General features: G+C 36.7%; 1 long non-coding RNA gene across 1 annotated transcript; it reads right to left on the bottom strand.

The window, feature by feature from the left end:
- Nucleotides 1–1,654: 1,654 nt before the first annotated feature.
- LOC149117423 (uncharacterized) lies at nt 1,655–10,895 on the bottom strand. The gene is made up of 3 exons (XR_016205650.1): nt 10,488–10,895; nt 8,020–8,100; nt 1,655–2,454 (listed from the first exon to the last, which is right to left on the bottom strand). It is a non-coding gene; the product is annotated as an uncharacterized LOC149117423 (long non-coding RNA).
- Between the last annotated feature and the right edge of the window lie 838 nt (nt 10,896–11,733).

Here is an 11,733-nt window from a genome sequence, read left to right as displayed (position 1 = left end):
CTCACACGAAATCCGGTTCGCGAAAGCCCTCTTCTCAGTATAAGTTTGTTGAGGCTGACTGAACCTTTTTGGGTAAGCCGTCTCCTGTAGCATCGAACATTTATTACAGAAATTTTCTTGTCGAGTAGATTTTTATGGCCGGAGTGCTTTCTAACTGTTCCTAGTTCGATTTGCTTTACAAAACAGCAGTAGTAGTCAAAAAACCACAGAGCACTTTGTGGCGTATTGAACACACCACAGAGCGCTTTGCGGCCTACTCAAAACACCACAGAGCGCTTTGTGGCCTATTCAAAACACCACAAAGCGCTATGTGGTGTTTTATTTTGGGATTTAACATTGAAAACTGGATGGCTCGTTGACTCGCAAATATCTCACAGCTATTTTCTGAAATAATTTGGTTTTTCCAATTTTTCACACCACAAAGCGCTTTGTGGCCTATTCAAAACACCGCAAAGCGCTTTGTGGCCTATTCAATACACCACAAAGCGCTTTGTGGTCGTCATCGTAATCATAGCGATTCTGTCAGTGGAAATTATACTATGTGGACAAAACTGGCAGAGGGGCTCTCTTATTTTGACAGGGAGGTTGGCAAGATTTTCGCACCACCCCTTACATTAATTATGCGTGCAATTTTTTGACTGACTCGTTCTTTTCACGATTGCTGTTTGAGTATAATGTGATAGTTTGAGATAGTTGCATACATAATTAATGTATGGCGCTGTACGGAAATCGTACCTGGAGGTTAGCCGAGTGCTCTTAAAGAAACCTCTGAAAGGAACCAATAGATTTTCGCAAACGTGCTGAGCAAGGTTATGTTGAACACTATTTCAGTTTTTGTTTTTAGAAAGAAATATCACCGAACCCCCGATATAAGACTTGATACCCTTAAAAGTACTCGTTATGGTTATCAGAGAGAGCACTCACTGCTAATGAGATTTGCATTCCTGGGATCGGCTGGAACTAGCTACAACGGGTACGTGTTATTAACCGGGAGAGACGATGAAATGAAAGCAGAAGGTTGAAAATTAGGAATTCAGTGATACCTCAACCTATCACTTATTTCGGTTAGAGAATCTTAGAGGGATTTATTATGTTCATTGATTTAGAGCTCTATTGTTAGTCCTCGTTTGTAGGCACACCCCTCAGGAATTTACCATTGAACATGAAATGAAACTTTAGTCGGATACTGATATGGGTATTTCTTTTTTTAACAAGTCTATGGATCTCGCCGTAACATTGAAAGGCGAAGAACTCGACCAATGTTTTACCAACACGGACCTCATACTAGTTCAATAACATAATTCAGTTATGACAAAGAAGATTACAAATCTTTTTTTATTTATTTATGGCTAGAATGGAATTTATACAACTGATGTTTTCATGAGCAGGTATAATTACCATTATCACTATCAACTGGAATCTTATAGATCTTTCTACACACGGGCGAACCAAAACAATCTGACTTGTGACCTTGAATTAATTGGCTTGAATTATGTGCAATGCTCACGCATGATACAAACCGTTGCTTTATCCAAACATTTTCGAAAATTATATTTTAGGGCATGTTTTTAGCCTGTGTTGTAAAACCACTATAATCTTGAGATTTGTATTGTTACAAAGGCAAAATAACCAAAGTTAGAATTAGTTTGAGAAATTCTATTTTTGACAGATAAATGCCTTTTGGACATACTAATATAATACTTATCATTGCATTTACAGTGGTGCACTTCTAACACAGACCACCAAACTAATTTTTTTTCATCATTTTTTGACATGTTTTCAACAACTTTCCTATGGCTTCCATTCAAATCTGGCAAATCCAAATTATGAAAAGAAATGTGAAAGGTGGAGTTGTCGACTGATCAACAGGTTACATGATGCTTGATATTTTCACCATTCATGCATTTTGATTAGCTTATTTAAACCAAGGAAGGTGGACGCAGTTAGTCAGGCACGACTGTGGCTGGGTTCTTATTACAAAGATGAAAAGTTCTGTCACTCTTTTGTCCCTTAAATCTAGATCCAACAAACTAGTCACAGGCAACACAGTGATTTGTGGTTCATTTAGTAAAAAAAAAGTAATGACATATTTTCTTCAGCCTTTGAGCTTGGGCTAATTTGAATAAGCTGTTGTAAATGTAGAACAATCAAAACAATTTCAGACTCATCCTCTATTTACTTAATTATTACTTATTAATACATCTGTTAAAGAAATCCTGATAAAAATTTAAAAAATCTACGAAATAAATACTGATTTTATCACTGTCACTAAACTCATCCTCTATTAACTTTCTGTAGAGGTGTTCATCATCATTGTCTTGTTCTTCTTGCCCTTCCACTTGTTCTTCTTGATCCTCTTGTCCTTCTTCTTCTTCTTCTTCTTTGTCTTCTTCTAACTCCCCCTCCTCCTCATCGATCATATCATCTAATGCCTCCAGGTATGGTTTGGCCAGGCTATTAAAAATATGGAGATGGATTTACTTCATTAATAGACACAACAATATTGTGGAAAACTGAAACTTTCTGTGAAGGGGCCTGTTGCGGCTATTTCGTGTTTTCTTTGTGTCCTTTTTTGTTCCGTATGTTGATGTATTTTTTCACATTCTGCATGCTTTTTTTCTCGCGTCGTATGTAAATTTCGTTGCGTATATATTTGTGTTATCCTTTCATGTTCGTTTAGTGCTAGTTTATCGTCCGGTACACTTGTATCTTCTTGGTTCCCTGAACCCCGTTGCCAGCATTTTGGTAAGCCGTTTAGTTTATCGTCTGTTTGTGTTTTCCTCTTAGTTTTCTGCCGTCTTCAGTTAGTTATTTGTAGTAATTCGTTTCATGGTTATTTTTAGGAATTTACCTTCCTCCTACGGAAAGTGAAATAAATTTGCTGGACTAATTGAAACTCGCTTTAAGTTGTGTCTGAAGTCGGCCCTTTGCCTCTTCAGGGCCCATTTCTTGAAACTTCCTGGCTATTCAAGGGCTTGTCAACTTACAAGGACCGTTTTCAGGCTTCTGTTTTGGGCCCAAAGCACCAAACTACCTAATGAAACTGAAATCAGTTTTTAAAAAGAGCATTGGAATTACAATCTAAAGTACAACAGTAATATTATTATAATTCAAATTATAAATATTCATACTGTATTTTGAAAGTGAAAGTTTTTTCACGAGGAATGTGAACGCCTTAAAGAGATCTTTTCCCGACTGTGCTATCCTGACGACCTTGTGCAGTCAATCATTCGTAGATTTATTGAATCAAAAGTGTCCGAGGATTCACATACTCGAGTGGCTGCTAAAAGAGAAGCCCCAGTCAGAATCGTGTTGCCCTACAAGGACCAGAAATCTGCAAACGTAGTACGTAAACAGCTGGCTGACCTCAGTCGGAAGATCAACGCAGATATTAACCCAGTTTACACAAGTAGAAAGATCAAGGATGAAATTAAGGTCAGGGAAGACAAGCAGCCTCTTGTTAGTCAACAATGCGTGGTGTATTCATTTCAGTGTGGCCTGTGTGATGCAGGCTATGTCGGTTACACGTGCCGACACCCACACCAACGAATTGAAGAACACAAAGGATCGGCAATCGGAAACCACCTCAGAGAGCAGCACGATATGGAGCCAGAAGACATCGCACAGAGTTTTCGAATCTTAAGAAAGTGTCAGAACAAATTTGGCTACCTTATTTTTGAAATGTTTTTTTTTTTTTATCAAAGAACTGAAATCAATGCTAAACAAACAGTGCGATTCAATTCGCGCCCAATTATTTGTTTAGAGCAATTCTTGCTAAGATTATTTTATTTTTCCATTGTATATTTTTAACACTTTTTCACATATTTTATCACATTTTAGCGTTCGCCACATTTTTATCTATTATAAGTTGTTTTTAACATATTTATGGCTATATGCTATTGTAGAAAATTTACTCACTTGAAAATGACCTCGTAGAGGTCGAAACGTCGTGACTTTTTAGCGCTAGTTTTTATTTCAAAATCGATTTCTAAGAAACTACTTATTAACATACTGTATTTCTATACCTAACTAAGAAAACCAGTTTTTGATTAATATGATGCAAATGGACTTCTCTATAAACTCACTTCCTTCAACTTAATGTCTGCTAATTTTTCACGCAAATAGCAAACCACCAGTTGTGATTGCAGTTACCCGTCTCACTCTACATAGCAATTTTCAATTTGGTTTCAAAATTAACTTGCATTTGGGTTTGCATCACTGTGCTCTGTTTTGCATCCTGTACTTTCTTTGTTGCGTTGTTTGTAATATTGTTAATACTCTGGTTCTGGTTTCAAGGCACTTCAATGAAAACTGTTCAGACATCACTTCCTTCCTGCATGAGATGAAGTAATAGTTAAAAGCACATGCCATTTTTGGTCTGGGACACTGATGGGGATTCCTGGACAGGCCCCCAGAGGAGCTCCCATCTGCTTTCAAAATTGCATCATTAGCCTAGCAAAACTAGTGCCAGTCCTAAATCCCACATTAGAATTTAAAATCCTTAAAACTCAGTCTTGTTGTTATTGGGATAAGATGTTCTAGGTTCCGAGCTACTTTGTCTGAAACACCTCACAAGATTAGAAGCCACAGATTTAGGAAAGCCATTCCCTAACAGAACGTTTTCATCATTGTTCTTTGTTTCTGAATGAGAGAGTCTATTTCACATATACGAGAAGCCTGGTGCAACAAGGCCTAACCCAAGTAATTTTGGCAAGTCAACGTACTTGACTAGAAAACGAGACATTCTGTCCAGTGTTTGTGTGATTCCTATAAATGTCAATGGATGTTCTTTTCAGAGAAATGTCCAGGAAATGGATCAAGCCATCTTCAAATTTGTTGACTGTAAAACATGTCAGATTTATTTGGTTTGTCCATCAACAGCATATCTTCAAAATAACGTCCATAAAACTACTCATTTATAAGGCCACTGTCAAGCATTTGACGAACAATATCATTTTTGAGTTCTGTCATGATAAAAAAAAAAACAACGGCCTAATGAAGAACCCAACAAAATGCCATCAATTTGGTTGTCGAGTGCTCTCTTAATTAATTTGGTGTTAATCAATTTATTGTCATTAACTCCAAAGAAACCAATCTGAACAACTGTCAGGGCTTGCAAACTCCAGTTCCTCTTAGAGTGAAAACAAGGTGTTTTCCTTCGACATCTACATGGGAGAGTATCATAATTTATGTGGGTGGTGGTGGTGTATCGAGTTGTGCTTGACAAACCCTTTTCATTTTTTATGTTTCTACATAAAGCAATATAAAGGAACTGTTGTTTAACTGTTTAATAGCAAACCACTTTATTTTTAAAAAGTGCCTGTTATTTTTAGTTAAAGTTAATTTGGCTAACAATTCCTTTCTATTTAAATGTATGTTGCTTGAAAACTGTGATCTGGTGGCCCTAGATGCAATTTGAGTTTTTCTGTAATTTTGAAAAGTCAAGCCCCACTGTTTGTTATTAATATTGTATCAAAAGGATAACACCATTCTTATCATGGTTATTCTATTGATTCCATTTCATCATTACTTAAGGTGGTTCTGCAGTTATTGTGGGCACACTACCCCATGTCAAAGTTTGCAACATAAATTTTGGGGCTTTGAAGTGTTGGCTAAGAAATTTTGGGAAATATTTTGTCTTTCACTCGGTGATAATGTTACTTAATTCCACTTACTGGGGAAAATATTTTTATTCTTACTGGTGTTTGACTGGACCCCATTTTTTGGACAACAACACTACCAGTAAAAAAACTTTTGCTGGCATACTTTTACTCAATTTCTGGAACCAGCTTATTCTGACTTAATACAAACCATGCCCAAGTTTTGGGGAAATCATTTGAGCAGAAGTTCAGAAGTATTAACTTAAAGGTCAAAGACATGTAAACTCAACTCTAACATTCACTGAAAGTTTCTACAATTGACTCTAATTTCCAAAACAAGCCATGAACCCAAATTTTGTGAGAAGCTTGCCCCAAAGCTTGCTAAATAAAAGTGGCTAGTCGATTAGTGATCGTGCGAACCATAAAAAGCATTAATCCCTAGTTCTTAAAATACTATAAAATGCTTGATAACCTCATTGAATTTTCAAAGATGCATTTTGCAACAGTATTTGGAAATAACTTTTGTGTCAAAGTCTTTCCACACAAATTGTACGGTACAGCAATATTTTGGCTTTAAGTTTTACTGTTGTGACTCAAAAAGAAATGGGGCACTGTTGTCAGGATTGTAAGCTACTCCCCGACTGATCTCTGGTGAGGAAGAGAAGCAGTTTTATTAATCTATGATTACAAATACAAAATAGGCACTACAGGTACAGGCTGAGCCATCTTTTTGCCATTCCTTAATATATAGTTAAAAAGACAATTATTAATAATAACAATAATAATAAATAAAAATAGCAATAAAAACAACAACGATAACAACAAAAATAACAATAATATTAATGATAATGATGTGCTTCTGGGCATGAACTATGTTTTCATTCATGACAGTTGGTTCATTGTATTTGACCAGTAAAAGTGCTTCACTGGGTCTATTTGTTAGAAAAGTGGAGTCTCATCAAAATGTGTGGGCACAGTTCATGGATGTTTAAAATCTTGTGAGGGTTGTGCTCTATGACTGATTAATCACCCAATGAATCACTGTTGCAACACCAAAACAAGAAGGCAAGTTTATAAAAAAGTTGAGCATTTCTGCAAGTTGAAATTTTCTCGTGAGTGCTAATGGGCAACAAAAGTCTACCAGGTAGGCAACTAAAAAGACACACGGGGAACCAACAAAAACAGAACTAGTTGCCCAAAGGGCAAATTAGTAAGAAAGTTAGTGTCGAACACTGCATTAATAGCCGTCAAACTCATTCTAAGAACTTTGTGGCATCCAAAAGTTTTCTTTACTCTGCCTCCTCGACTCCTCAACCTCTCTTAATTCATTTATGTTTGTTGTGCCCCAAACCATTGCAGGAAAGAAAGTGAGTGCTTTGCAGGCTGTAAGTATACATGTAGAATACAGTAGGGGCAATAATTATCTCCTCAGAGCTTTATTATCTAGCTCTCTGCATGCACTGCAGGCCTATGATGAGGGAGCATCATAGGCCTGCAGTGCGTGCAGAGAGCTAGATAATAAAGCTCTGAGGAGATAATTATTGTACATGTATGGTTTACCAGTTTTGTCATTTAAGTTAAGGTTGTCATTTGCTAACACAGAAAGCTCAACTTCCTACAAGCTGTCTTGTTCACAGCTTTTGGGGTTTTAAATAAGAGTCACAACAAAGAATAGAAAAAATATGTGCACTGCGACAAATGCTTGAGTAACTACATATGATATGCAAATATCTTCTGTGTAACATGTAGCAAAAATTGCTTGTATCACTGCCATACATCTATACCTTAACGTATAATATACCACAGAACCTCCCAAACTACCGGTAAGTTGACACTTTTATTTTATATCAATTTTAAAAACAAAATTATTTTGTTCTAGTGGGGACAATGGATTGTTGACTAGTTTAATGGATACACAAGAATAATAAGCTGTGCATTAGCATGGTGCTGTACAATCACTTCTTCCTTAAGATTTTGAAACTCCATCTACTAAACACTACCTGTGCTAAATTTTAAGCCTTCATAGCACGGATGAAAAGGAATTAAAAACTAGAAACTGGCTAATTTATCCAGGTGCGAAGAAGATGTGTTTTGAAAAATAGCTGGCCTTCTCTAACACATAATAGTTGGCTTTCTCTAATACATAAAAGTTGGCTTCCTCTAACACATTTGGTTTGCAATGTTCTTCTTAGTATTGCTGGAGTACTTAGTGTACCAGAAAAAACTCATAAGCTAACCAGATATTGAAGTATAATATGAGGACATACGCCCTAAAATTCTTGAGAAAGTGCTGCCATTACAGTTAAGACCCAATTACGTACAGGTAACAAAAAAATGAATTATTTTGGCAAGACACAACTCTAAAAGAGTTATCAATGCATGGCAACTGATATATATCATGGTAAGGGCTGATGCTCACCATCCCTAGTTCCTTCTCTACTACGACTTTCTTCGGTTTGTGCATGTTTTCCCTCATCCAACCCATGATGATCATCCATCACTGCAAAAACAGAAATTCAAAGCATTATTGTTAAACACAAAATCACACAAATGCAATTATATTTTAAGTTACACTGACTATTTTAAAATAACATACATGTACAGCCTTGTAGATTAAAAGCTGTTCCTCAGTAAAGGGAAATTTAAACCAAAACAGAACAGACTGAATCTCTAGTGGCAAAGTTTAGCTGGTGAGAACTACATCTTATTATATGGCTAGCTCCACGAGCGGGCAAGATGAATCAAATCCTACGTTGTGATTGGCTACCCGAGCGGGCAAGGTGGAGCTATCTTGCCCGCTCGGGACTACCTGCCGTGTCCCGCAAGAAAAATTTCCCCGAAAGCCATATAATAAATCCTTTATTGACCAAGCTTGATTGTTCAAGATGGCTGGATATTGGCCTCGTTCTTTTTTTGTGAGCTTATGGACCTCGACTCCGTCTCGGTCCATAAACTCGCAAAAAATGAACTTGGCCAATATCCAGCCATCTTGACCTCACACTTGGTCAATAACCCATATATATTTACCAAGAGATAAAAGACATCCTTGAGAATAAAAATACAAGTAGATAAACAAAACGTTTTCTCCTTCTTTAATTGTTTTTACATTAAAAGAACAAAAAAAACCCAAGTATCCAAAAACATGAATAAATTCTCCAGAAGATAACAAGAATGGCAATGTTCCTCACACAAGAGCTGGCACAAAGAGATAATGGCAATGCCACCTAATGAAGACATGACAAGGTATTGGCATGTATCCCTATTTAAACAACAGAGAGTTTCTGTCGAGGAACTATCGGTTGATAGTTGCCCCATGGAAATTTGATGTTCTTAAAACAAATATGCTAGTTTTAAGAACATCAAATTTCCAAGGGACAACTATCAACCGATAGTTCTGAGACATAAACACTCTATTGTCTTTATCGTTCACCACTAAATTTTCTTCTGCATGCCAGTTCAAAATTCATATTGAATTATTTTCAACTTTTTTAGATGAAAGTCATGGAAGGTCATTGAAGCCAAATGTAAAATTTGAAAAAGAAAACAGACAAAAACCCACTTAATATATTTCCATTGTTTACTTTCTGTAAGCCCGCTTCTTTACAGAAACATTTACATGGATGAGTACTATCCATCTGGGTATTTTCCTCAGACAGGCACTATGGGCTGATAGTGTCTCTCCACGGATGAACACTATTGCGTCACGTGATCAATTTAAACCAATAAGAATCGGAGAAAATTCAGTGGTGAACTATAATATGTACTAATTGGACCAGCCGCATAGAAAAGGAAACCTAGGCAAGCACTTCTTGAAGCAGCCTCACATGATGACTATTCACACTGTGTGTCTACAAAACACTGCTTCGTAACAAACAGCTTAAAGGTAGCAAGTCAACAACAAAGGAAAAGAAGAACAGAAGGACAAACAACCCTGACCTCAACTGGTGATTCCTTAGCACTATATTGCGAACGCTTCAAGCGCAGAATTTTACACTTATTCAATAGCATCAAAAACAAAATCATTACTCATGGATTGTATGTTATTTGGATTATTTTCAATTCTTTTGCATAAGTTGTTTATTATGTTGTTCCTTATGCTCAAAAATTCATGTATGCCTATCAAAGTTCATCAAAAAACTGTACCTTCCAGCCACCGCAAAATGTAATGCGGAGTGATAAAATAAATCAATAGTACTATTTAAAAGACCTGGCAAAATAGGGTAAGACTGGTACATCATATCTCTTTTGCAAGCATGGTGACCTATTTTAATTTATTTTTAGAGACTGTGCTTTGTAGGAAACATTCAGGGAAATGTATTGTGCCCAGGAGATTACTTTTAAGCTTACTTTAACATCGGTAGAAATCATTCCCAATACTGGTAGAAGCAAAGAAATACCAGACAAAATAAAGGCTCGAAAGTTCAAACTGTCACAAGAATGGTAAACTCGATTTCTTGACATCCTGAACTAAACTCAAATTTCTTGAACTGTAACCAATTTCAATCCTTGCAATCCTGCACATTATTTCGAAACTACTGTTTTTGCTTTGCTCTATAGCATTTTTATCCAACTAAGCTGTATATTTGGTGGCATTTGGCGATACAAGGTGGTAATAAGCTGAGTGAAAATTTGCTCTGTCTGCACGACAGCGTTTCTTTATGCCCGTGACGGAGGCAGATCTTAATTGCAAAATTCAAAACACAACAGTGTGGACTATACAAACTAGTGCCAGCTTAGTTCGTGCCGCTTGAAAGCAACACGATCAACAAAACTTAGATTGCTGATGAACATGTCGAAATGGCTTCCTAGACTTGAGCCATATAAATTGCTCTCTTCATTTCTACAAACAACATAATACAATACACTACACTTCACAAAGCTTCTTACCAACAATATTAGGCTTCAAAGGCAGCTGTAAATGTGTTTCGGAACATGCAGAAAGATCCGGCAAAACACCCTCACGATAAAAGTCACAATCTATAGGTTTCGAGCTTTCAACTGGCAAACACCGTCCCGTCCCCTAGTAAAATAATCTCAGAGGACACGATCACAACGCATTTTCATTGCAAGAAACAACAACACATACAATTGGTCAAAAGGTGTTAGACATGTCTGCCACGCAGGACGAAAGTGCAACGCTACATGCGCAAGCGTAAGAAGACAAATAATAATTACGAAATCGGCGGAATCGACCCAAATATGGTCCAAATACTGCAAATATAAATGTTTCGATCCTGATTGATTCATACGTCCAACTTCACATGTTCTTATACTGATTTTCAAGTTCTGCACAATTAAAGTTCGAAGTTCCAACTAGTAGAGTATAGGACTTACTACATATACCTTCTTTTCTACCGGGGAAACGCGCCCCATAAAATCCAACCTGACCTGTGACGCTAAAAACCTCATCTACATGATTCAATGTAACCGCTGTAATTTACAATACATAGGAGAGACGAAACGACGATTAAAAGACCGATTTAATGAACACCGTCGTACCATAGATAACCCTAACAACAAATCTAAACCTACTACAGCCGCCGAACATTTCCTGTCCTCTCCTAACCACACTGCTAACGATATGCAATTAATCCCCATCGAAAAAATCGTTTCTAACAGAGACTCTATCCGTAAGGCCAGGGAAGCTTTTTTAATTCAAAAAGGCAGAACAATTGATCCTAATGGTCCGAACATCCGCGAAGAAACGTATTAATTGTTTCCATTTGTTTTCTTTTATTATGTTCTTTTATCATGTTATTTTATTTTACCGTATGCTTATCTTCAATTTACACTATCAATTACTTTTGCGTATTTCCGGTATTACGTAAATATCGGCTACATAAAAACACGTACCAATATAAAATCTTCCATTGTACCTGAAGAAGGCTGGTTTCACGTAGGGGCCAAACCACCCCCCTAATGTTTCATGAAGGCTATATTTGCTTGGTTTATATATTCCTGAACCAAGTTTGGCAGATGAGCTTTCTTTTTTCTCCAGTTTATTTTAATTTGGAAGTTTTGACAAAATGTCAGATTATGACGTCATAATTGATGACGTCACCAAAACGTGCTATAATTTTTTGAAAAATCTCATAAAAAGATTATGTCATTGGAAAGGCCTTGACTTGAAGAG

The sequence above is a fragment of the Orbicella faveolata genome, unplaced genomic scaffold (genome assembly GCF_042242905.1).
Source record: "Orbicella faveolata isolate gen_17 unplaced genomic scaffold, um_ofav_v1 contig_12, whole genome shotgun sequence".
NCBI classification, from domain to species: Eukaryota; Metazoa; Cnidaria; class Anthozoa; order Scleractinia; family Merulinidae; genus Orbicella; species Orbicella faveolata.
This window is presented reverse-complemented; position numbering and strand designations above follow the sequence as displayed.